We start from the raw sequence: 27,925 nt of genomic DNA on the forward strand, positions 1-27,925 counted from the left end.
TGTATGGTGCATAGTAGTTAGATATGTCTAATTTTTCAGTTTATTCGAATTTCCTGATTTTCCTATTGGGCCATTTTATTTTTCCAGTAGTTTTATTTGTATTTTTTTTTCGAAATAGCAATAAATAAAAAAGGCAGAGTGAGTACACATGGAAATGAAAATAGCTGTCATATTTATTGTCAATGTCATGTGCGAGGAGGAGGCAGCTGGCAAATGGGACGGTGAAATCTTTCGTATGCTTATTCTAATTATTGTCATTCAATGACACATTAAAACCATTCCTCTGGGTTGATGCAGTGTTAAAAGCAAGATGCAGGCAACTAGATTTTGTTTGTGTTTGTAGTTTGTAGAGGAGATCCTGCAACTTTTGAAGGCATTTGCATTGTGCATTGTTGTTGAGGGTTTGGAAAATCTAACAACCTTAAGGCAACAATATGGGCTATGAAAATCTCTAAACGACGTCTGCCTGGTGATTGAAGCCTTAAAAACTTTGAGGGATCGGAGACCTTATCCTGCCTCTCGCGTGGTTGGCCATTTCGAGGGCCAATTCGCCTTTGTTATCCTCAAGGTACATGTTTAAAGTCATTTACCCTTTCTTTGTTCTTAGTGTTTAAACAAAGGCATTCTACTTCTTCTGTGGTTAGAGTTAGAAAATAGCTTTTCTAGGTTTTGTTATTTATGTCTACAAACTTTGCAAAGGGGTCGGACAAACATGTATTCTAGGGCTTTAAGAGTTGTAGCAATAGCTGAAGGGGTTAAACCAAATCCTTGAGGTAACACTCTTATTCTTTTAAAACCCTAATATTGGCTAAGTCATTACAAGTATTTGGAGTTTACTGAGAGATCCCAAATTTATCATATTGTTTGTAGTTTTTTATTTTGTTTGTGTGTGTTGAGCTTGAAACTAGCTTATATGTCCCTCTCTTTACGTTCAAGGCCATAGATATATGTCTGCATCATGTTTCTAGGGTTACTATTCCTAGTAAAAAATTGTTTCAGTATTTTAATCTTGAATATTGTTTGAACAGATGTGTTGCCAAGTTGTGTATTGTTCTATCTCATACAGTTAAAATGTATTCCAATGAATTCCTCCTAAATCCCTTATTCATTAAAGCATCAAAAACATATGTAGATAGTATCCCATTGCAACCCTCAAATCACTCCAATTGTATTGTTAGGTGTGCCATTATGGACTCGACCCTAGGTCATTGTGGCGATAAGCTCTATTAGTGTAGGATAGGGTTCTATAAATTATATCATAGGAGGGTTTCCCTTTGTAATGTGCAAAGTTGGGAGTCTCTGGTTCATAAAAAATGTGTGCAAATGAAATAATTCAATGTGAAATCTTATAGACTCTGAGTTCATTTAGACATTCAGAATTCATTTTAGCTTTTCAGTTTCATTAGTCATGAGTTTTAGTGGGTTTTACTGGGTAAGAACAAGTAGATTTCTGCAATCCATGGGGTTTTTAGAGGGTTTGAAGACTGCTCCGATTTTGAATTTTGATCCCATTGAGATCTATTTTATGTATCCATTTCTAGAAAATCATATAATCACATTTTATTTTCATTTTACTTCCATATTCTAGTATTTAACTCTGCAATTACTGGAACCATTCCCAAAATTTTAAAGATTTAATTGCTTGCCTAGATATTCAAACATCATAGAATCTGTTCAGCATATGTCAAACTTGCTTTTTCTAATGCTTGGATATTTGTCAGGTCTCATTTTGTAGGTTAAAGTATTGGAAGCTATCTGAGGTTATGATGAATTTTAAAATTTGAAACCAAATAATAGCATGTTCCAGTGTCCTAAATCCTTTTGTGTCATATATATGAAGTTGATTTTTTTCCTCCTATTTTAGTTTGAATGTTCATAATTGCATCTTCTCAAAGCACTACTATTGCTTACGGAATGTCATTTAGTCCTGAATTCTAGGCAATGCTAGCTAAGTGATTTACCTAAATTGCAAGACTAGAAACAAAACTCCACCAACAAATATTGCACAAAGAATGTGTAGAAATAAACTAAATAACATGCTACTATTTTTTCATTTATGATGTGTCTCTTCACTATGGTTGAAGACTTCTAGCTAGTGTTTCCCACATTTTTTGATTGATTTCTTGTTGAATCTATTGGAGTCATTCAACTTATTCAATTGGGTAAAGATCATGTACTTTGTTTAGTTACTAGTTCCAACTATACAAAATTACTATAGCAATTGAAGTAGCCATAGATTATCACTTTGAAATATGAATATTATCTACTTTATGCCTTTCTAATTTTCAATGTTACTTTAAAATTTCTACCTAATATTTCAACTACACAACATGAAGAAATCTTATTGTGACTAAATCAAATTCGAAGTATTATGCATGTTGTTATTTTTCCTTTCTTTAAGTTTCCTATGTATGACTATCCGCTATAGTTTGATGAATATTAAATGTTAGTCTACGTGTCCATTAAATGGACAGTTTGATGTTTCTCCAAGTTGTCAATGATGTTATCTATTATTAAATATTTGAAAAATAGAAATGAAATACAGGTTTGAGGAAAATATGTTTTATGTTACTTATTATTTATTAGTAATATGTGAAACTGTCATTCTAAATAGTTATGTTTAATTTGATTCTATTTATAAAATAAAAGTATGATACAGGTAACAAAAATAATTTGGACAAAAAAAAGAAGAATAAAATTTATTTAGAAGCTAAAATATTCTTAGCTTAAGTTTACACAATATAATACAACAGTTAAAATACATTATAGCATACACTTATTTTCTTAGCCTGACATATATAAACCACACGATATAGAAAAATATTTTTTATTGAAAAATAGAGTTAGAGGTACAAAATAGATGTGCATCACCAAAAATAAGACTTGAGGATAAAAATGTTGTTCATGTCAATCATTTTCCCTCAAGTGGACTCAATATCGAAATATTTAGAAACAGAACTTCATACCCACAAGAACAATTAGACTGTAGATGTGTATACCCATCCACAAGAATAAATAAACAATAAATGTGTATGTACTTGTGCTGAAGTTTTCTTTCCTCGGTAGGTGCTTGACCGAATAGCTTAGGGAATTCAAATAATACATTTTCTAAAAGAGCTTTGCATGTTTATTAATCTGGAGTCTAAGAGGTCTAACTCTATATATGATATATACCTATTTAGTTTCTCTCCATATTGATTTGAATTCTTATCAATGACAAAATAGATCTATGGCCATTACACATGACTGCAATAAAATAGTTGAATCGTAAAGGGTTCGTGAAAGATCTCAAAACATTACTTTTTGAGGAAGTCGACCCACTTAAAAGCTATTAAAAAGGCCCAACAAAAATAGGATCCATTCTTGCTAATATTCCTACTTTGAGAATGCACAAGCAAGGGTTTCAGTCTTATTTCATCATTAGTAACTAAAACTCCCATTGTTTAGATATAGTGGCCATGTTTGAGCTTAGTTCGTCAAGCTTACAAAATTCTAGTAGAGGGTTCAAATAAATGTTTGAATGTTTATCAGTTCCAAATCCTACATATATTATTCTTGCAATTATAAATCAGATTACAAGCATCTGCTACCAGAAAATAGTTCTAGCAGCATGGGCATGGCAATTGGAGACAGAACACCTCTTTTCTAGTGGCCAGCTCATCAACTATTGGAATGCCTAGCATTTTTAAGGCATTAGATACAATTTTTGATGTGGAACATACAAGTACAGTAGCATAAAATGTCACCATCAGGTTCCTTTATATTGTTGTTATGTTTCTGAATTCAAGGTCATATCTTGTGATTATTAGGACTTGTAAAATGTTCATAAATTTTTGTCTTCTTGCTATTATTCAATTATCAGTCTGTTTCAATGATTAATTTCTCTTCTGAGTCATTACTTGTGTCTACAATTTAGTCTATGCTTTGCATGTGCATTTTATATATTGGAAAATATTAAACAAGTTATTTTTTTAGAAAACAATAACCATTGCACTACATTGGTTTTTAGGTGGGGCAAATTTAAAATTTGCAGGTTTTCTTACATTTAATTAAGTGGAAATGTAGTTTTTCATACGTTAAGCATCTTAATCATAGACATTTATGGTGGTGGTAGACAAAGAAATAAGGCACAATGTTCTAGCAATTACATCCATTTCATCTTAGCACTGCAATGAGTTCCATGCAATTATATTATAAATAGGACAGACTCCCATGAGAACTTCATTTACTTTGTAAAAATTACACTCCTAAACCTTACAATGACGTGCACCTTTATTAATTCCTTTTATTAGATATTAGAATCACAAAAAAAACATAAGAAGAGTAAATTCTATTTACAAAAAAATGTCTCCTGTGTTGAGTATTCCATTGTCCCTTTTATTCACTGGCCATAGTCTGGAACAACTAACTTGCAGCTGTGAACAATTATTCTCCCATTCATCATATTACTTGAACTAAGACCTCTTCTATGACATATAATGAGGAGAAAATTTCAAACAGGTATGATATTCATATTTGTCTAGTTTGCTTGTTCATAGTAAAACCAACTAGCATATATTCATATTTTGTATTTCTTTCTTACTTCGTATGACTAGGCATATATCTATAAGTAAGAGAATATAATAACTACTTGTTTAATTTTTATTATATTTTATCAATTTTTTGTTACTATATCTTATATGCTTGTGTAATATAGAATTCTTAGCTTCTACTTCCACTTGATACTGGTTACTCCTACATTGCTTGGGATCTCAACTTGACATCTGCAAAGGTAAATTCATTGTCATTGCTTCTTCTTATCCATGGATATGTATTAAGTTTCACTATGTGATATTTTTACATATATTTATTTCTCATGTAGACTAATGAATGTCTTTGATATATACCTTTACAAATTAAATAGAGTAGATGCTTAATACAATTTATCTTGTTTCTAACTTCTACATATAAAACAAGAAATAGGAGGGAGTCTTAATCCAATCCTAATGTTAGACTTTTTTACTATAGACTAATCTTCCAAAAATAATTTCATAGACTAATGATTATATATGGATCTAAGACTTCAATTTCCTTTCTAAAATGGTTAGTGTCAATTGTAAAAGACTATTGAATGTCTTTGATAGATACCTTTACAAATTAAATAGAGTAGATGCTTAATACAATTTATCTTGTTTCTAAATTCTACATATAAAACAAGGAATAGGAGGGAGTTTTAATCCAATCCTCATGTGTGATTTCTATAGTGAAGACTAATCTTCCAGAAATCATTTCATAGACTAATGATTATATATGGATCTAAGACTTAAATTTCCTTTCTAAAACGGTTAGTGTCAATTGTAAAAGATAAATTATGTGCTAAAAATCTAATTCATCTATAATGTATATGGTACAACAATATTAATTTTAATAGTATATTCTAGTTACTGTATACTATATTTATTAACTAGAACTAGCACAGACCTGTCATTTTCCCTACAATAGCCACTGCTTTATCTTGAATTTGAATGTTTATCCCAAGGTAAATATGAACATGATAGAATATCAAGAAAGCTAAAGAAGCTTTTGATTTTTTTCTCTTAATTCCTTACCATCGAGCGCATTCCTATAGGTTGAATCAAAATCCTTGAATTTGTATGCTTCTAATACCATATTTTACCTCTCTAAGTCAAGCTTAAATGATGTGTCATGCACTATGTCTAACAAATAAGCATCCAATTTCCTAGTCAAGCAGTTTCACCATAAAGCTATTCTTTAACGTCTTGCATATGGATTTAGTATGCATACCATTTTTACACATACTTCCTTTCCATACTATACCTAGAATCATAGCCAGTTTACTTTCTTTGCATTATATAGTCAAGGACATAGCTGTTTCCCCCCTTCATATAGTTCGATTATCATCCTAGAATTTGTCTTGCCTTATCATTCGATGAGACAAATTGTAACCAATAAATATACACTTAAGATAATATTCTATAGCCTGCTATATTTTTGTACCTTCTCATTTTCTAGACTTAAGAAAAACTTGAACACACAATTACTGCTATCAATGTTAGACATAAAGTCTTCTCTTCCTAGGTTTGACATCTAGTTACAATATCTGAACAACACTATCTATAATTTCTAAACAGCTATTTAATGTTTCCCTTCCTACTGCATTCCAATTCTTTGTCAAAAAATAATCTTTGTAGAGCTTTTAGAATAGGCCTTGATCATTCCACTTTATTAGAACTTGTAGTTCCTATGTCTGCCAAATAAGAGTCCAATTTCCTAGTCAAGCCGTTTCACCATATAGTTTTTCTTCAACTTCTTCCATATGAATTTGGTATGCATACAATTTCTCAACGCACCCCCTTTCCATGCTATATCTAGAATTATAACTCCATATTTTGCCTCCCTAAGTCAAGATTAGATGATGTGTGGTGCACTATGTCTGCCAAATAAGAGTCCAATTTCTTGGTCAAGTAATTTCACCATAAAGCTATTCTTTAACCTCTTGGACATGGATTTGGTATGCATACCATCTTTCCACAGACTTCTTTTCCATACTATATCTAGAATTAGAGCCAGTTTCTATTCTTTGCATTATACAACCAGGCACATATTTATTTTTCCCCTTTATATAGTTAGATTATCATACTAGAATTCGTCTTCCCTTAGTTGTCATTCAAACACATTGTAACTTAATAAATATACACTTAAGATAATCTTCTATAGCCTGCTATATTTCTGTACCTTCTCATTTGTTGGACTCAAGAAAACTTGAACACGCAATTACTTCTCTCAATGGTAGATGTCAAGTCTTCTTGTCCTAGGGTTGAAGCCTGGTCACAATATCTCAATAGCAGTATCTATAATTTGTAACCACCTATTCAATGTTTCCCTCCCCACTGCATTTCAATTCTTGGTCAAAAATCACTGTTTCTAGTGCTTTTAGAATTTGCCCTCCTCATTCTACTTTGTTAGAAGTTCCAGCTATTATGTCTGCCAAATAAGAGTCTAATTTTTTGGTCAAGTAGTTTCATCATAAAGCTATTCTTCAAACTCTTCCATATGGATATGGTATGCATACCATTTTCTCACATACTTCCTTTCCATGCTATATCTAGAATGATAGCCAGTTTCCTTTCTTCATGTTATATGACCATGCACATAGCTATTTTTTCACTACATATAGCTAGATTATCAAACTTGAATTTTTCTTCTCTTACTGGCCAATGATAAAAATAATAACTAATAAATATACATATAAGATCATCTCCTATGGCCTTCTATATTTCTATACCTTCTCGTTTCCTCCCTTTTGAAAGCTTTTATTCCTTCTGTAATCTTTACTGGCTTCTTGCCCACAGACTGATAAGGATCCTAGGTTCTCAAAAGCTTTTGCAACTACTTGTTTTTGCATGAGCCTCTTTTTATCTTAGGTTTGCAGAATATATCAACTTGGACATGTCTGATATAAATATGCTTGACTTAAAAGAAGCTACAAATTTGAACATAAGATAGGCTTGCATAAAACCTGTTAAGAGAGTGGTTACTAAAGATGTAAACATCATAATTTTCTTTCCTTACATCAGGATATGAATACTGTTTTAATATTATGCTATCAATGTTGATATATCTAGGCACAAAGAGGTTAATAACTTTAATAGTCTCAAATAGTTTTATCCCAAGTTCTAAAATCTTTCATTCCTTCCACAATCTTTACCCACTTCTTGCCCATGGACTGATAAGGATCCCAGATTCTGAAAGGCTTTTGCAACTACATGTCGGTGCTTGACCCTCTTTTTATCTCAAATTTCCAGAATCTGTCAACTTGGACATGTCTGATGCAAATATACTTGACCTTAAAAGAAGCTACAAATTTCATCATAAGATAGGCTTGCATAAAACTTGTTCAAAGAGTAGTTACTAAAGATGTAAAGATCATAATTTTCTTTCCTTATAGAAGGATATGAATACTATTTTAATATTATGCTATGAATGGTGATATATCTAGGAACACAGAAGTTAATAACTTTAATAGTGTCAAATAGTTTTATCCCTTCATTGTTTACCATATGCTCCCTTGTATTCTAGCTCTTGAGATTTACACATATGTTAGTGTTGGTAATAATATTCAACGTGTCGATGTCTCATGCTAGTTTCAATTATAGTCTCCATTCTAGTTAACAAGCATCAATCTATAGACATCTTTGGAAAACTAAAATTAAGATTATAGTGTTTAAAAGTGACTAGAACTATGGCTCATTCCATCCTCCCATATAAGAATAGTCCATATATAAGATACATATCATACATCTTATAGAATTCACTGAACTTAGCTTTTTGAAATGCATGAATTTCAAATAATTCTGTCTTCTCGAGTTTGTCTTCTTCATGTATGATTACAGATCAACATATCTTAGCTTGAATGGATCAGAATCTTTCCCATAACATGGCTTTCTATGAATATTTTTGCTACAAAACTGAGCATGTTGTCTTTGCACTGTTAGAGTTGACAACATGCTTTCCCTGCTATTTTTTAGGCAGCTGGCATAGCAAGATTGCCATATCTCATCCTTGCCTTGAACATGCAGTTACTTTATCTTTCCTTCATTCATCAAATGGCAAACACAATATTAGCTAGATCAACTACATCAGGCCAGGCATTAGCAAGTCCATTGATACCAGACAAATACAAATCAAGCACTTGATCTCAAGACACATCAATTGATGATGCTCTTTACAATGTACATTACTTTCGAATCAGTTTATTTAACTTCAATGTTGGTGATTTTTTATTTGATACACTACAAGTGTTGCTTCATTGTCAATATACATGTGCCAAACTTCGTAATGGACTTGTTGATTATTTCCTATACTTGCTCCACCATGGTTCTTCTATACAATCAACCTCTTTTTCGCATGAGCTCCACCCTTCACTACTCTATGATTTGAATAAAGTAACTAACCAAGTCACATACTTGTGAATAATACGCCTTTCCATAACTGAAACCAACTCGCTAGGTGAATCAGGCCTTAGGGGCGACCTATTCTATATCCATTGGTTGTCTCTTTGGCTTGACATACCCATATTCATTTGGTCACTAACATGCAAAAAACCCTACCTACGTCTCAACAAACATGAACCTCATCCTACAATATCAATTCTTTTCCATGATATCACTCCGTTGGTCGGGCACTATGAACCTATCTTCTCAAGGCTAAGTACATAGAACATAATACCAACTATGGAACAACAAATGTCAATTTTATCATCCCCCATAACAAATATTGGAGACATAACTGAAGAAGAGTTAGCTTGCATTGATCTAAAATAATCTGCTGATTTTACTTCTCCATATTGTGAAAGAATGTTTGCAGCTATAGCCTTCTTGGTTGACAACCGATTTGATGCAATTGCCTTGTGATTGTTCATGGCTTAGACATTGGCCAATGCATTGAAAATAAAGAACAAATTTGCATTGTGTTAAATCCATATGGACAACCAATCTCCCATCTCATATAACAAATTACTCTAGTAAGTAGGAGATAATTTCCATAGCAAGTCAAATTGTGATATTGCTATCAGGATTTAACTCTATGATTTTTGAGTCAAAATCATTGACCCATGTTTCATGAGTAGTGATTCAACATTAATCCATCTCTAGATCCAATGAGTTCTAAGCATTCCATTTATTCTCATGAGATATGGATTCATGTTGAATCACTACTCATGAAACATGGGTCAATGAGTTTGACTCAAAAATCACACAGTTAAATCCTGATAGCAATATCACAATTTGACTTGCTATGGAAATGATCTCCTACTTATCAATTGATGAGCTTGAGGGGCTTTATAATGAATGGTTCATAAGGCACAACACTTGGTGAAGTTTTTGTAAATGAGGTTGCAAGCTTTGGGTTTAACCATGGAGGAAACTCCGTAGTTAAGCACGCTTAGGCTAGAGTAGTACTGGGATGGGTGACCTCCCGAGAAGTCCCGATGCTTCACCCCTATGAGCATCACCTAGATCCAATGAGTTCTAAGTGTTCCATTTATTATCATGAGAGATGGATTCATGTTGAATCACTACTCATGAAACATGGGTCAATGAGTTTGACTCAAAAATCACACGATTAAATCCTGATAGCAATATCACAATTTGACTTGCTATGGAAATTATCTCCTACTTATCAATTGATGAGCCTAAGGGTCTTTCTAATGAATGGTTGATAAGGCACAACACTTGGTGAAGGTTTTGCAAATTGGGTTGCAAGCTTTTGGTTTAACCATCGAGGAAACTCCATAGTTAAGCACGCTCAGGCTGGAGCAGTACTAGGATGGGTGACCTCCTGGGAAGTCCTGATGCTTCACCCCTATGAGCATCACCTATATCCAATGAGTGCTAAGTGTTCCATTTATTCTCATGAGAGATGGATTCATGTTGAATCAGTACTCATGAAATATGGGTCAATGAGTTTGACTCAAAAATCACACAGTTAAATCCTGATAGCAATATCACAATTTGACTTGCTGTGCAAATTATCTCCTACTTATCAATTAATGACCTTAAGGGGCTTTCTAATGAATGGTTCATAAGTCACAACACTTGTTGAAGGTTTTTCAAATGGGATTGCGAGCTTTGGATTTAACCATGCAGGAAACTCTGTAGTTAAGCGCGCTTAGGTTGGAGTAGTACTGGGATGGGTGGCCTCTTGAGAAGTCCTGGTGCTTCACCCATATGAGCATCACCTAGATCCAATGAGTGCTAAGTGTTCCATTTATTCTCATAAGAGATGGATTCATGTTGAATCACTACTCATGAAACATGGGTCAATGAGTTTGAATCAAAAATCACACACTTAAATCTTGATAGCAATATCACAATTTAACTTGCTATGGAAATTATCTCCTACTTATCAATTGATGAGCTTAAGGGGATTTATAATGAATGTTTCATAAGTTACAACACTTGGTGAAGGTTTTGCAAATGTGGTTGCAAGCTTTGGGTTTAACCATGGAGGAAACTTTGTAGTTAAGCGCGCTCAAGCTGGAGTAGTACTGGGATGGGTGACCTCTCAGGAAGTCCTAGTGCTTCACCCCTGTGAGCATCACCTAGATCCAATAAGTACTAAGTGTTCCATTTATTCTCATGAGAGATGGATTCATGTTGAATCACTACTCATGAAACATGGGTCAATGAGTTTGACTAAAAAATAACACAGTTAAATCTTGATAGCAATATCATAATGACTTACTCTTGCAAGCACACACACTAGTTCAGAAGGTAGGATTAGAATATGCCAAGAGTAACTTGTAAGGTTGTGCAATGTGCTTGCTATGGTTTTCATACATATTCAATATTGCAATCATCATATGGCAACCAAATCTGTTATCTAAGGTGCACATCTACTACAATTGTATTCAACCAAGAACATCTATTGACTTGATCTATTTCAAGGATATGATATTTCATTTCCATTATGAACCACTCCAACCAAAGGACCAACTTTTGAATCAGACCAAACCAACTGAACATATTCTTCTATAAGGTGGAGAAATTGCAACTAAAACAAGGAAAAGGAAATCATCCTGTGCGAACATATTAGGCGCTCCGGCTAGTACACCTATACTTGTCACCAACATGAAGATTCATTGTTCCCTTCGACATTTGAAAGAAACAATTCACAATAGACATCCACCACCAACAAACATAAATAGAAATCAATCAATTGACCTTGACAAGATCATCAAACAAGAAGGGATAGCTACAACAATTAGGGAAAAATACATTTTCTGCATACCACGCACAAGACATCAAGCTACAAGCTATCGACAGCAAACTTCACCAAACAAAACACAACATAAATCAATTCAACAATATCTACATGAAATCAATGATACACCAACTAAAGCATGCACAATTTGTGAAATGTTCTGCTTCAACAAAAACACCCACAACGTCACCAATGCATTTGTCAATGTTTTCATTATGCTCTCTCCTCAACCGGCTACAAAGATAATTGCAATAAATGATCTTGTTTGAACACATTGTCTACATGCCATTATAAATGGAAATATCCCTGATCATGTTGCTCCATGGAACATAAGCTGAAATAAATGAAACCATGTAATACAAAGCTTGACTATCCTAGAAGAAAGATTTGTCTCCTTGTATATTTCCTTTGCCTAGATAAGACAATTGGGATGCAAAAGAGCACAGTATGGCTTGAATGGTACAATAATATATGTTCTTGTCGATTTTGATAAGGTGCAACATGCATTTCCTAGAGACGTTGATGAGAAAAATACTATTGTAGTTAGACTTAAGTGCAAGTTACAATATGACAATGCATATACACAAAGAAATGTGAGACCTGTTGATGTCATGAATGCTTTAACAATCTTATCAAAAACACCATTGTATACCAAGGAAAAAATCTCTATCAACAAAGACTAGCAACTTCTATTTGCAAATAAGAAGATGCAACAACAAAAATATAATATCATAGATGGTGAAATAGATGCCCATGATACTATCTCTAAAGATGAAGACAAACTTGAACCTGAATCACTTATACATTGGTTTAATGAATCAAATGCAATCAATGATCTTGGTTCAACTATTGTTGAGATTGCACCGGTAGAAGTCTTCAATCCTCTAGGCATTTTCCAAGATACCTACTCAGAAGAAATGAACTTCCCAATATTATTTTTTGGATTCCCACGAGTTGAAGAAATCACCAAAAAATTCACCTACCAAAAGATTGCTAACTGGGAGCTTATGCATAAAGACAACGACTTCTCAACACATATAACAAACTCTTTTTTTCAAATCTATCAAAATAATAATCCAACAAATATCATCAATAGCATGGGTTTGTCTAAGAAAGGCTGAATTAAAAGGTAAGAAACTATATGCAAGGGATGTGTGAAACCCTAACAACTTAGAAAACATTTTGAGATCTCCAATAGGTTTTAGATCACTCAAAAGTATTCGTACCTCTCCTAACTATTTACACAATACAAGAAAAAATATTTTTTCTATGATTAGACAACTTGGTCCTCCAATCTTTTTTTGTTACATTAACAAGTGCTAAACACTTTTGGCAGCCACTATGCAATGCATTGCAGCATATCCCTAACACCCAACAACTAAGCCAAAATGAGTCTTTAGAGGATAAATAATTGGACTTCAAAATAAGGAAAAACCCATTAATTTGTAGTTGCTATTTCGATCATAGGGTCAAAGAATTCCAAAAAATTATGCTGAAAAATAATTCCTTATTCAGAAAAGTATCTGATTATTTATTTATTTCACCAAATTCTAGAACCGAGGCAATGAAAATATGCACTTCATGTTATGGATCCAAGACACACCTATCTTTGGACATTGCACAAACAATAACATAGAGGACTTCATTGACAAGTACATTTCATGTGACTCTGCACTATTAGATCCACATCTTTTCAAAATGAAAACTCAACACCACACAAAAATATGGAAAAAGTATAGAGCATCTAACTATAGATTTAGCTTTCCCTTTCCTCCAATGAGACAAACAATAATATTGGAGCTGTTGTTGAACATTGATCCTACACTTATAAATAGAATAAAACTTTTCTTCAAATAATTAGAAACCAAACATTACACAAAGAAAATTATATTTGACAATTTCCTTGATGAATTCAAACTTGAAGAAGTTGATTATATTGTCATCTTGCAAGCATCGTTGTCTCGAAACACTGTCTTCCTCAAAAGGCATCCAACTGACATATGGATAAATTCATTTTCCAGAGAAGTCCCTGCACTATGGTATGCAAATATAGACACACAATTTATCCTAGATGCATATGCTGTTGCATCATATTGTAGCTCATACATGACAAAGAAAGATAAAACATTGTCATGAGCATTTAACCAAATATGAAAATAATGCACCTATGCGTACAATGAGAAGGCACACTTTATACATAAATTAGGAAATGCATTGCTGAATTACTAACAAATGTCCAGCCATCAAGCAGTTCATATTGTATTGTCCTTGTACCATTACAAAGAAGCTCGAGAAGTATCGTGTTCATCAACACCTCTCCAACAGAAACAAGGATTGTTATGCTTAAAAGTCCCAAGCTATTAGCAAAAGAAAAGGACGACTCCAAAAATATCATGTATGCATCTACAATAGACAAGTATATACAACAACCAAAACTCCTTGAAAAAATGTCGCTTGTAGAATATATAGCCTTTTACCCAAACAACCCATCAAAGCCTAACAAGAGAACAAGACCGCGCATCATACGTTATGTATGATATAACCCACATATTGATTATGAAAATTTTTGTAGAGAAAAAATCATGCTTTATGTCCCTTTCAGAACTAGTGAAACCTCGTTATTGATTGGGCACACATCATGGGGTTTAGCATTTGACAAACACAAAGTACAAATCACTAGGAATGAAAAAAACTCACTTCACCAATAGACAGCAAATGGGGTGACATCGATGAAGTTGCAACAAAAGCTAGTGAGAACAATAACCTAATAGAAGACTTCGACATTGACCATGCACAAGCAAATAACAATATTGAAATCGAGAAATACAACATTATGTTTGACATGAAACATATAAAATCCTAACAAAATATGCATGCCAGCAGATGCTTACTATTCTTAGAAATTCCCCACCCATTTGTTCTTCCCAATGAAGAATACTTTAGGTTGCGAACACAGCTAAATGAAGAGAAATAGTCAATAGTGAAACATGTTCTCATGAAAAAGAGATTGGCATTTGAACAACCACAATACTTGTTTTTAATAGGAGGTGTTGGAACTAGTAAAAAATTTACAGAAAAAGTCCTCTTCCAAGAAATGATTTGGATCTATAATAAGAAACTAGATAATGACTCATACAAACCCAAAGGCTTTATTGTTGCTTCCACAAGGAAAGCTGCATTCAATGCAGGTGGCATAATTGCACAGTCTATTTTTCACCTACTATGTAACTCTTCAAGGATGTTGCCATTGGAATCAAACACTCGTGATAGCTTAAGCAAGAAATTGGATCAACTATAGGTCTTGCTCATTGTTGAGGTGTCATTGATTGGTTCATGGATGCTATATTATATTGATAGAAGACTTCACCAAATCAAATATAGACCGAAAAAACCATTTGGCAATGTTAAAATCATATTTTGTGGTGACTTGTATCAAGTGCAATCCATATGTGATAATTGGATATTTGAACAGCCAACAATAAATGGTGAAAAAATGCCATACACATTTTGGCTAGACAATGTCTTATGCTTTGAATTAAACATTGTCATAAGACAAAAAAACAAAAGATTCATATCTATACTTAATCATGTGAGGAATGGTCAACAAAATGATGAAGACCTTCACTACTTGAATATAACATGTTACAAGATAGCACCTAACAATCCTAAATTCCTATACTTGTTCCACAAAAACTCTATTGTTTTCAAACATAATAGACATATGTTGGACTTCTTGCCTGGTATGCTTTATGTGTTTGAGGCTCTTGATGAAATAGAGTCACATGCTAATAATTTAAATGCCCAAGTTCAAAAATTGTCATTGCCTACTATATTCTATCTAAAGCCAAGCATTCTAGTCAAGCTAATAGGTACTAACCTTGACACACAAGATGGACTAATCAATGGTGTTGATGGAGTCTTCGAACTACATACAACAAATCATGAAGACATTCTATGGATTGAATTCAATGACACTAAATTTGGCATATCATGACATAGGAAAATGCAAAACCTATACACAAGTTCTATTTCACCTTCTTCGACCCGAATAATGAAAATAGCCAGGAAAATGAAAACTACTACTAAATTTATCACACGAAAACAATTCCCTCTTCAACTAGCATCTGCAAGAACTATCCATAGAGCATAGGGTCTAACAATGGATGGACTCGCTTTTGATCCTCAAAAAGTATACCAACATGGTCTAATCTACATAGCCCTTTCTCGTGTACGAACAATTGAGACATTGTAATTGATACATAAACTAGAACATCAAAATTTCAAAGTCTCACCAAAAGTCAACAAGGAAATGGAATGGCTTCAAAATCAAGTAGAATGGAAAATTCAACATAGCCTCCCTCTCCTATCAAAGCTCCCTCTTATCATATGCTCACTAAATACTCGCAGCCTTCCATTACATGTAGTTGAAATCACTCACGACCATGACTTGGTAAAAGAAAATGTGTCATGCCTCCAAGAAACAAGATATAAGACCAATATACACCTCCCATTGCTACATGAACTATATAATTTCTATTATTCATTTTCTATTCATGGTATTTTGACTTATTGTATGAAAAAAACTATAATACTCAGTATGAACTCTTTTGCAACAAACTATCTAGAATCAATCAACATTGATATATTACATATTAGCTATGCCATCCAAATTACTAATGCTTATATAAGACTAGGTACACCTATCAATAACATATCAAGCCTAGTGCTAAATACCTTTACCTCATTGCCACCAAATTCAAAAGGTATCATTATAGGAGACTTCAACATTGACATGCTACAACCTAGTAAAAAAAAAAAAATTTGCAGAACTCATGCAACAATACAACTTCTCTTTAATTGTTGACAAAGCAACAACATTTGTAGGTACTTTATTAGACCACTTCTGGAATCGTAATATAAATCAAGAATCTACAAAATTTATTCTCCTAGATACATATTGGTCAAATCATCTTGCATTTTCTGTACAAGTCTATTTGTAATTTACAAAGCCTTTGTTTACGCTCACACAACTGGTTACTTTCTTTACTCATGCACTAGAAAATGAGTATTTGACATAGCTTTTTAATTTCCTTTACAAGGTTCCCTCATACAATACCTTTATGTTCCTTCTTCATGTCAAAAGTGTTATGTCACTAATAATATTTGTTACCAATATAAATATTCAAGATAGCCTCAATCATGACAAAGAGAAACATGAGGAGAATGGTAGGGATCCACCTCATATTTACGTTGGCTCAATCCTTGTTCTAGAACCATATGAAGGTTATTGTGTACTGCTTTCATTGCTTCCATACTCATAATGCTATTCTTGGCAATAGATGGTAGCATGGAAGCCCATTATAAAATCAAACACCTTCAGGTGGAGATGGGTCACCAACATGAACTAACATGAATAGACATAAACCACACCAAAAAAAGTCAAAATATATGACTTTCATAGGTGGTTTGAATCACTAGCTTGATGGCACAAAAATGGAAGTGTTGGTCCACAACAAGGAGGGAGAACAAGCAGCAATCAAATAAGAAGGAAGATGGAAAACCATGCCTTATATCATAGGTACCTACTTTTTATATTGTAAATTTTTAAAGACAAATCTTTTCTATTAAGACCCATTTTATTCTTTTCAAGCCCAAATATGTGTCATCAGTCATCAAATAATTATTCGTTATTATTACTATATGGTTGAGAACAACCAACAAGACCCTACATCTTGGTTCCTTTCTCTTTGATTCATACATTAGTTGTTACTAGCCCATTTCCTTGCATTACCTAACATCTCAAGTTGTAAGCCATACCTATAGACTTGAGAAGAACTCATTTGCATTCTCAATTTTACTCAAATTCCAATATCTTGATATATGTATCCCAACGATTCTTGATTGCACTGCATGTGTCGCAAAGTATTGTTAGAGTAGGAGTCAATTTAGTGTGGATTAAAGTTCTTTATTTACATAAAAGATAGTTTGTTAATCATATAATCATGTAATATGAAACAAGTTTAAGTAATTTTTATGCTAAGTATATTGAAAAATTCAAGACCTGTCTACTTGTTAGTTATTATTCAAGAGGAAATAATATTGGGAAACCAACTTGAACATAAACAATACAATTTCTCTTGAATAGTTTAGTTCATGAACAAATATTCAATGGATCCACCCAAAATCAACACACATGAAGCTAACAAAAACAATGATATAAATGAGCTGCAAAAATAGAATTAAACTCTAACCAGAAGGTATTGCACCAATATACGCAACACTACATACCTTTCTATGCATCTACTTAATTTGTATACATATTTGGTTTTCATACTAACTCTTCTTTTTACATTTTATAGACCTTTGTTCATATCCTCACATGGACAACAAAATCTTGTAGCACATGACAACAAATCTCATGATACAGAGCTAGGAAAAAGGTATAAATATTTGTCTTCTCTTCAAACTATATGGTTCATGACCATATCATTCAAGACTCTAGAATACTAATCTCTTCTCTTTATAGACTCATCACAGAAGGAAACACTGTATCCACCATTGTGGATATCTATGCAATGCAAACTGGTACTATTTTTGAAGGTGATGTCCTCATCACTTATGGACCTGCGTATGCCAAGAATCCAACAAGCCCAACAAAGGTTCCTATAGTGCACACTGATCTTGTTGATAGTAATGGTCACATGACCATAAAATTCAACATAACCAATCAATTAGTCAAAAAATTTATGACAAAGCTTTTTCCTGGCTCAAGTGTCCGCATAAAAAGTTTCTCTCTAAGAAAAAAGACACAATATGAAAGAGATGACGCAGATTATTGCATTTAGTTGACTGCACAAATAGTTGTTGAAACAATTGACCAAGTCTACAGCCACCAAAAATTGATGCTTGACACAAGAATATGTCAACTAATTTAGTCACCTAACAACTATTCAATTGGCACGTTAGGTGTTATAGTTACAACTCACAAACAAACAACGAAGGAGTAAGAGCTTCACATCAAAGATGGAGAATCTATATCAGACACATCTATTGTAATCTTCTTTTTCCATTTCTACATTTTCACTGACTTTTCAATTCCCTTCAATATATAATTGCTTACCCCACTGACTGACACATTCATTTTAATTTCAGTTCACCATTCCTGAATTCCATGCCCAAGCTTTCATGGTAGTCAAACAAACCCTGCATTCAACCACAACACCACTCCTAAAAAATGTTGTTCAGAGTGGGCCTAGAGGAACAAGCAACCTTAAAAAAACACCATCAACATATATTGATAGCTTGAATGATGAAAGTACAATAAAGGCTTTACAAAACATATTCTCTTGTACTATCTAGGTAACTGACAAAACCACACCATCTATCCAATAATACTGCAATCATATTCCACATTAAAGACATTTCCAGCTGATATAATTTTTTTTTCCATTTTCCTAGGTTATAGGAATCCTCTGGCCAAAAAATGCTTATTTGCAGCCATACTGGCTACTTTGCACAAAATGCAACCAACCAACTTCATTGCCACCATCCTCGGCCAAGGCAACTACCCAATGTCTTGCATGTGGCCAAATCACAACCTTCACCTATACACCTTTCCTGCACTGCACAATAGAAATTGAAAATAGCATTGTTGATTGTACCATGACTAGGAAATAAATATTGGAGATATAGAAGAAAATGACAAATTGATGGCTTCATCGGCCAATAAATTTGAGAATAAGGTTGTGGAGAAATTCTCAACAACCATTGCCAAGAAAAAAGTTCAATTATAAGAACTAGTACAAAATACCATGGAACTTATATAGAAAGTATAATTTTTGTACAATATTTTGTGTGTTGTGCCAAGATTCACCAATGATCTTTTGGAAAAAATGTAGTAGATTCAAGTTGATATAAAAAGAACATGTAGCATTATTTCACAATCAACAAAATCTAGGTCTAGCCATTATAATAAGTTATTGTATGTTCAAGGAAAATGCACTGAGCTTTAGTTAGCTAATAGAAGAATGAGGTCAAAATTGATCTCCATCCAATTCATGGTGATACTTCATTTGGAGGTTATGCAGCAAGAAATGAAATCAGCACAAGATCTTATTTAAAAAAATCATATTATTTCAATTGTTGATAGTTTGATTGATTTGGTAGCTAGATTGGAGTTGCAGAATCATAGTTTGGAATCAATAAGGGCCACTTGGGATCGTGCGCTTGCCATGATTAACCAAGTTCAAAAACCATATATTGAAAAAAAATGTTTGATTCCACCCATTACATCCAAGAAAAATACATAAGTGATAAAATCAAGGTGGAATGTAATGATGATTACATATTTTGAATGGAATAATGATCACAAAGGAAATGTCAGATCAAAAGAGTTAGAGTCAAAGAATATGGAGACTTTAGAGTTTAGAAGGCATATATGGTATGACACTGAAAAAATTGAACTACTTAGAGTCATGTACATATATGTATTGATACATTATTTACTGTTCATTTTTTATTCAACACAAATAAAAAAAAATTGTAGTTCTACAAGAACTAAGTCATAGGCTTTGGGGGATTACTCTCATTATCATTGTAATGATGTAATCATGAAAAAGTTTTTTGTCCACTAATGTCAATGGGGGAGATTGTTGGTATCTCCAACCTTTGTTTTCTATTAGTCTCAAACACTTAGTCATAAACGAGGAAGAGTTAGAAGGTCATCACTATGATTGAGCTGCTCTATATAGGATAAGTCATGTAATGACTTGTGTATAAACATGTATATGTCAAGCTCTATAGAATCCAAGCAAGTATATTGTTGCTAAGTATTTTCAGCATAAGTCTTGTCTAATGTTTATTGATCAGTTAAAGCATATTGATGTCAAGTTACATAGAAGGTGTCAATCATAGTAGAGACCAAGCATTAGTAATGTGTACAATGAATGCCAAGTATCAATGATAGTAAGTGTCAAGACACATAGAATTGACATTCAAGTCAAGAATGATACAAACTTTGAGTTAAACTATTTTAGTCTAACATTGACAAGATATTTAATACTTGTGGAGGTTATTAGACATTTTATGAGGTGGATCATAGATCCCTATGTCCTGTGATTAACCAATTACATGAAGAGGCAAAATAATGAAGCATCTAGAAAAATCTTTATGAAATATTTAAATAGAGAAGATCTAAACCTATTTGATACATGAAAGGGTGATGTGATGAGAAGGAGAAAATAAGCTATTTGTGCGATCATAGAGAAATTCAAGTGTGAAAGGTTGAACATTGCAAAGAAGGCAAAAGAGTTGTTCTTTTATTGCAGAATAGAGCAAGAGACCTTGTCAAAGTAGTGAAGCAAAGTAAAACTATATTAGATTATAGATCATATCAGATTGAAATCATCTTATTAGAGTAGACCAAGAATCAGGTACTATGTCAGTCTTAACAAATTGAGCTAGGGATAATTTCTTAATAGAGTGGTCTTAACAGATCTTTATAAATCTCCTAATTGAGTCTTTACTTTGTTGAAAGTGTAAAATCCTCTCACAAGGTAAGACCTACCATTATTAACAACCTTTAATAGGGTAGGCCCCTCACAAGTTAGATCATTATATATGGTCAAATTTTGTAACTATAGTAATGAAGATTTGTGGGTGTCATCTAAATTTATAGGTTAATTTATGTTATCTAAATTTATGTTAATCTAAATTTATATTCCATGCATATTATTGATAGATTAATTTATGTTATCTAAATTTATGTTATCTAAATTTATATTCCATGCATATTATTGATAGATTATATCTATATGTTACTATAGTTTGATTTTACAATCTATGTTATGCATGCATTAGATATGAGATGGTAAATGTGGTGAATGCACTAAAGAATTGTTAAAGAGGTTTAAATTTTATAGATCCTAAGTTACCCCCTCCCCCTGTCCTCTTAGTATATTAATCTTCCCAACTAAGACATTGAAAAAATTCATAGAGAGAAAATGTAATGTATTAGTTTTGACATTTTGGTGAATAAATATCAAATTCATCTAATAGTTCCTTGATTTTTGTGTCACACTCATGTTACATATTTCTTCCATGCATTATTTCATGTGGTAGTTGATTGAATATCTATTGATACTTATTTGGAAATAGAGAGGGATGAATAAACTTTATTTAAAACTAAATATAAAGTTTTTTCCGAAAGGATCAAGGAAGATCCAATGTAATGTATAAAAATCATTATAAAATCCTTACTAACAAACCTATCCATGAGGTTTTGGTGATAACTTCATTTTTACTAAATGAAAATTTGATATTCCTTGTTAAATAATAAAGTAGATTGATAAAAATATTAAATGAATTTGGTTTAATATCAAATGGTCTTCTATGTTGTGATTTCTTTTCTACCCTACTAGCTAAAAACAATAAAATTTTGAGTTTTTATAATAGAAAATTTGGGTCTCTGTAGAAAAGGTGTAAATCTTAAATGCACTATTGCATTTTCTAAATTTTGAATATGTTGTTAAGAGGATAGTTTTCCAAAAATACACCAGCAATTTAAAAAATTCAATCCAAGTTGGAAGATATTGATGTCTAAGTGCAGGTCTAGAACTGTCATCAAAATAATAGTCATGACATCAATTAGGACAATGTTCCACATGACTAAATTCCACACTTGATGTGTGATTGTTTTTAGAAAAATGAGATGTATGTAAGGACACAATGATAGGGTATTGTAAAATATATTAAGTATAGTTATTGGGTTAATTAGTGAGGTTACATAAGGGATTGTGACATTGTAAGTTAGGAATATGTTGCTAATTGGTTACAATGAACATGGGTAATAGATATATACTAGCATGTCAAGGTACAACAGATGATGAAGGGTGTTTAAGTAAAAAGGAACTAATAATTGATGTGTGGAGAAAATTTGGATGTTGTGTTGATTGACTCTTCTTTGCAAACATAAAGTGGAACTATTGTTTCAGCTTCAAAACCAAAAAGAACACATGTTATTTTTCTATGGAGAGAATTTAGGAAGACATTTGATACTTTTACAAGGAATTTGAGCTAGTTGTGGCCATGTACAAGCTATTCAATGAACCTAAACTGATGTATATGGTCAAAGAAATAAAGTTTCTCAATTCATACAATATTGTGGAGCATTATTAAGGCCTCAAAAGTGGTGATAGATTAGTTTTCTTCTCAAGCAAAGAGTTTTACCCAACAAACTTAAGCAATACGCCATTCTTATATTTCTCTTCTTCCCATATGTCGTATATTGTAGAGGGTTTTCACACAAATATAAATTCAGCTTAAGGTTTCTTTTTGGAGTTTTCTCTTGTTGTTTGAGGCTTGAATTATCTTGAATTAGCATCTTTTATATGTATTACGTATTGTATCTCAAATTTTAGACATGAATGCTATTGTACATTTCCTCAAATTAGTTCATGTTTTAAATTTATAACCATACTTATTATTATTATTTTGTGGATTTTCATTTTTTTCCTTGCTATCCTCTACCACACTAGATTTCCTTCTTCCTCTAAAAAGCCATACACCAATCTCATCAACATATATATTTCTATCTTGGTTTGCATTGTAATACAGACACAATATCCAACTAGGTACTTCCTGATTTATCATTAATATTTGTAGCCCTATAAATTCCTATTGTAGTGTATTTTTAAGATTATATTTTTCACAATATATACATATTTTTCTCAAAACATCAAAACCACTCAAGCTATATCATTTCTAACCTTTCTGTAGCGACCACCATTAACAAAATATGTTTTATAGAACCTTGATGAGGCTTGAAGAAATATGTTAGTTATTTAAACACTCTTATATATATTCTTCAAACACATAAGAGCAAGAAATATTCCAATAGCACACCTAAATAATGCAACTGGACACACACACACACAAACTACTTGTAAACCTAAAAATTATAGGACCTCTATATGCACACAATGAATAGTAAAAATTTACATAAGGATTTGGAAAATAAATTAATAATGAGTACAAAGCATATAATCATTATTGACTAGCAGTAGAAAACTCATAGTTTTGTCAACATAATAAATCTATTATTGTAGAAATCATTAAAAACTCTCTCTCTCTCTCTCTCTCTCTCTCTCTCTCTCTCTCTCTCTCTCTCTCTCTCTCTCTCTCTCTCTCTCTCTCTCTCTCTCTCTCTCTCTCTCTCTCTCTCTCTCGTACAAAGTGTACAATCATTATTGACCAGCAGTAGAAAACTCATAGTTTTGTCCATAGAATAAATCTACTATTGTAGAAATCACAAATCTCTCTCTCTCTCTCTCTCTCTCTCTCTCTCTCTCTCTCTCTCTCTCTCTCTCTCTCTCTCTCTCTCTCTCGTAAAAAGTGTACAATCATTATTGACCAGCAGTAGAAAACTCATGGTTTTGTCCATAGAATAAATCTACTATTGTAGAAATCACAAATCTCTCTCTCTCTCTCTCTCTCTCTCTCTCTCTCTCTCTCTCTCTCTCTCTCTCGTAAAAAGTGTACAATCATTATTGACCAGCAGTAGAAAACTCATGGTTTTGTCCATAGAATAAATCTACTATTGTAGAAATCACAAATCTCTCTCTCTCTCTCTCTCTCTCTCTCTCTCTCTCTCTCTAATTACATGTAAACTTGAATATTCTAGGATTTCTATATGCACACAATTAATAGTGAAATTTAATGATATTTCTCCCTAAGGATTTCGAAAAGAGATTAAATAATGAGTACAAAATACAATGTGCAAAATTACTATTTATCAATAGTTGGAAACTCATGGTTCTGTCTACATAATGAATATACCACTATGGAAATTACAAAAAAAAAATCCATGAAAAGTAGAATCATCGCCCACAAATAACTAGTGGTTTCATAAAAAATGGAAAAATTTAAATTTCAAACAAACACACAATTTTTCAACCTCTAATTCCTCTTTGGACTTCAATTGCATAAGGGAATTATCTAGAAGCTATAGAAAGTGTTGGTAGTCATGGATTTGATCAATGAAGGGCAAGGTGAGCATTTAACAAATTGAACTAGTAGAATTCAATTGGTTGCAGTCATTATGTATGCTTCATAGTGTGGAAAAGAAGAATCTTAGTCGTTTCTACCCTTATCCTTTGAAATTAATCAAAAGAAAACTTAAGTTTGATCGACTATTTCAAATAGAAACCTAGCTTTTACTCTTTGGGGTTTGTAAAGATAAAATGTTGATTTTCATGGTGAATATTATCTAGTTTAGGTCATTAATTCTCTATTTTGAATGCCCAAAAAAAATCTCTATTTTTTTTCTTGTTTTCTTTTAGAAGAAGTGTAGTAGATTGTTTCATATTATAATAAATCCTAAATTGTAATTTTTATTTTTTAGAATTATAGATAAAAAGTTAGATACTCTAAATTGTGTCAGCACATGAGCTGAGAGAAATAATGAAGAACAAACTACACAATGCTTGATGAAAGTTTTCAACATTTGGTACAACCACAATTGATTTACCCAAAAGAATTAAAAAAAAAAAAATAGAACATGATCTATGCATTTGATTTTATTCTTGCAAAATGAGAATGCCTAGACAGTGAACACAATCTCAAGGAATTGTAAAAATACCTACATAAATATCTTTAATTATATCAATAATACAAGTTTCCTTGCCTATGCATCCTCTTGTATATATGGAAAATCCTTTGAAAGACATCCAAATGTTCATGATGCATGCAAACCCTGCAAAAGATGAGTTGGTCTATAAATCAAGTTCAAATAACTAAAGATTAATGAAAATAAAAACAAATATGAAAAAACCTCTATAACTATATCTATGATGTTCAATATATAAACTTACTTTAGAGGATTTGTGAAAACATGCAAACCAATAATCACAAAGCTTAATTCTTGATTAGGAATAAATGAAGCTAAAGGTGACACACTACATAAATTTTCAACAGACATAAGCTTTATCAATAGATAAAATTCAAACATGATCAAGAATTCTCAAATTATACCTTTCAGTCAAAACATGATCGCAAACATGAAGAATAGTAGCAGACCAAAGGCCATGATCAATAGTAAATTCTTCTAAGATATCGCAAACTTTCAAAGATTCTTCAAAGTAGTCATCTTGCTAAAAATAATAATGTTATTCCACATTAAAATGAAAGAAGTAAAAAAATATTTAATTAGTATTTATAACCTAAAATAATAGAGAACTTATAACTATCTTAAATCTTTCACAAAAGATTGCGATAAAATCATATCCTCATAAAACTTTTGACTTTACTTGCATCTCAAGGAGTACTCCAAGGAAGTAGTGATGTTGTAGTCATAAATAATTATAGTATTTTATTTTCTCTCAGAATCACTATGTGTGATAAATGATAACTCAAGTACACATTAAAAGTATAATTATATTCCTTATCCATATCAATATGAGGAGACCTTAAACTCTAAAAAATTTAAATTATTGGTGTCTAAGAGATGTTGTTGATTATGACATTAATGGCTTTGATATGATATATGCTAGTTGTCTTGGAATATGTATTTGTTTCTAATTATCAAATAATTTTTTCCTTGTGGAGGGTTGATAATTCCCCTATTTTGGCTATATGAGGATGCTCCAATTGACTACAACATACATTGCATAGGTGATGAGAAATTTACATTACAGTTGACATTCACTAGTGGTGAAGGAGAACCTCTGATTAGAGAGGGTAGAAAAGAAGTGTAAGAATTGTTGGTGATAGATTAGTCACTTAAAGATGTTCTTAAAATAAATCTTAGGAAAATTTTTGAAGTGTTGATATATAGATCAAAAGTCAAAAATTAGTAAGTGTTGTAGCTATAATAGGATCTACAATTTCACTTTAATAATTCCTAGAAAATGTAGACATTTGTATAGACTAGATTTGAGTGAGGTTGAGATAATTGATAATGGAGAGGAGGTTGGTCTCCTATCCTAAGAAGATGACATCCTTGATAACCCTTAGATTTGACTATTTAGATGCTCTAGTAAATTTTGATGCACTTGAAAGTTTAGTGGCAAGGTTCACATCCCTAAAGAAGCTTATACTAAATAGAATTGTCTCTGAAGTATAGTTGTAAAATTTGATATTAATAACACCGCAAATTGCATATTTAGGAATAAGCTCAATGGGATATGATTTCTCTCTAGAATAGGCATAAATTCTTTAGACAGAATTTGGAAAATGTTCTTAAATTTAATGCTTGTGAGGATTATGTGAACTTGTCCTTGAATATTTTCCTATAGTGTATCCAGTGTGCTCAAATTTGAATTATCTAACCTTAAGATATGCACTTATTCAAAAAATTTAATTAGAAGGAATCATCTATCATTTTCATGAAGTGCAGTGTCTTTGGGTTCTAGATTCAGTGGGAGACAATGGTCTAGAAGTAGTTACAACAATATGCATGGATTTGAGGGATCTTTGAGTGTTTCCCATAGATGTATGTGAAGATGGAAAAGGTTGTGTATTAGATTTTGGCCTTATTTCAATTTCAAATAAATGTCTAAATCTTCACTTCCTTGTTTACTTTCATTAGCGATTAACCAATGAGGCAATTATGACAATGTCAAGAAACTGTGCCAAACTAGTAAGATTTCAACTTTGTATCATGGGATAACATACACTTGATCAAGTGACTAGTTAACCAATGGATGATGGATTTGGGGAAATCATGATAAAGAACTAGAAATACCAAAAAAAAGGATAGAAATTTTTGGTCTGCTCACGAACAAAGCATTTGAGTATATTGGAACATATGGTAAAACGTTAGAAATCTTATCAGTAGAATTTTCTAGGAAAAGTGATCAAGGTCTAAACTATGTTTCAAATGGGTGCAAAATCCTTAAGAAACTTGAGATAAGAGATAGTTAATTTGGTGATTTTTCCCTCTTGTCTAGTTTGGGTCACTATGGATCCATGCAATTTTTTGTGGATGTTTTCTTGCAAACTTACTACAGAAGGATGTAAAAAGTTGGCAAAGAAGATGCCTAAACTTAGTGTTTAAATGACCATAGACAATAATTATGAAGATACTTTCTTAATAGAGAAGCTTTAGGTATATTTCTATGTTGTAGAACCACAAAAATAAATTCCTTCATTTGTGACTACCATGTAG

At 32.4% G+C, this 27,925-nt stretch overlaps 1 pseudogene; it reads left to right on the forward strand.

Moving 5' to 3' along the window:
- The first annotated feature begins 148 nt into the window (after positions 1–148).
- LOC149538407 (transport inhibitor response 1-like protein) lies at positions 149–27,925 on the forward strand (annotated as a pseudogene).

This window comes from Cupressus sempervirens, chromosome 9 (genome assembly GCF_028749045.1).
Source record: "Cupressus sempervirens isolate cs-2001-9-10 chromosome 9, ASM2874904v1, whole genome shotgun sequence".
NCBI classification, from domain to species: Eukaryota; Viridiplantae; Streptophyta; class Pinopsida; order Cupressales; family Cupressaceae; genus Cupressus; species Cupressus sempervirens.